The sequence below is a fragment of the Acanthisitta chloris genome, unplaced genomic scaffold (genome assembly GCF_000695815.1).
Source record: "Acanthisitta chloris isolate BGI_N310 unplaced genomic scaffold, ASM69581v1 scaffold36793, whole genome shotgun sequence".
Classification (NCBI taxonomy): Eukaryota; Metazoa; Chordata; class Aves; order Passeriformes; family Acanthisittidae; genus Acanthisitta; species Acanthisitta chloris.
Genome location: NW_008666055.1, coordinates 1 through 347, shown reverse-complemented (window position 1 = coordinate 347; position 347 = coordinate 1).

Sequence of the window (347 nt, the reverse complement as noted above, 5' to 3'; positions counted from 1 at the left end):
TTGACGTCCATTACACCTCCAGCAGTAATGCTAAAGAGAAGACAGACACTGTTCTGATCGTGCCAACCTCTTACACCAATCAGCCAAAAATTCCCGTCCCCCTTCAAGCAGCCAAACATTAAAAAATTACAGAGAAACCACAGAATATTCAGAGTTGGAAAGGACCCACGCGGATCATAGAGTCCAACTCTTGGCCCTGCGCAGGACATGCCCGAGAATCACACCACGTGTCTGCGAGCACTGTCCAAACGGTTTTTAAATTCCGGTAGGTTTCAGCAAAAAACGCAAGTTAAAGAACTAAACCTTAGAAGAAACTGAAAAACTATTAACTTGAGAGAACAAAATCG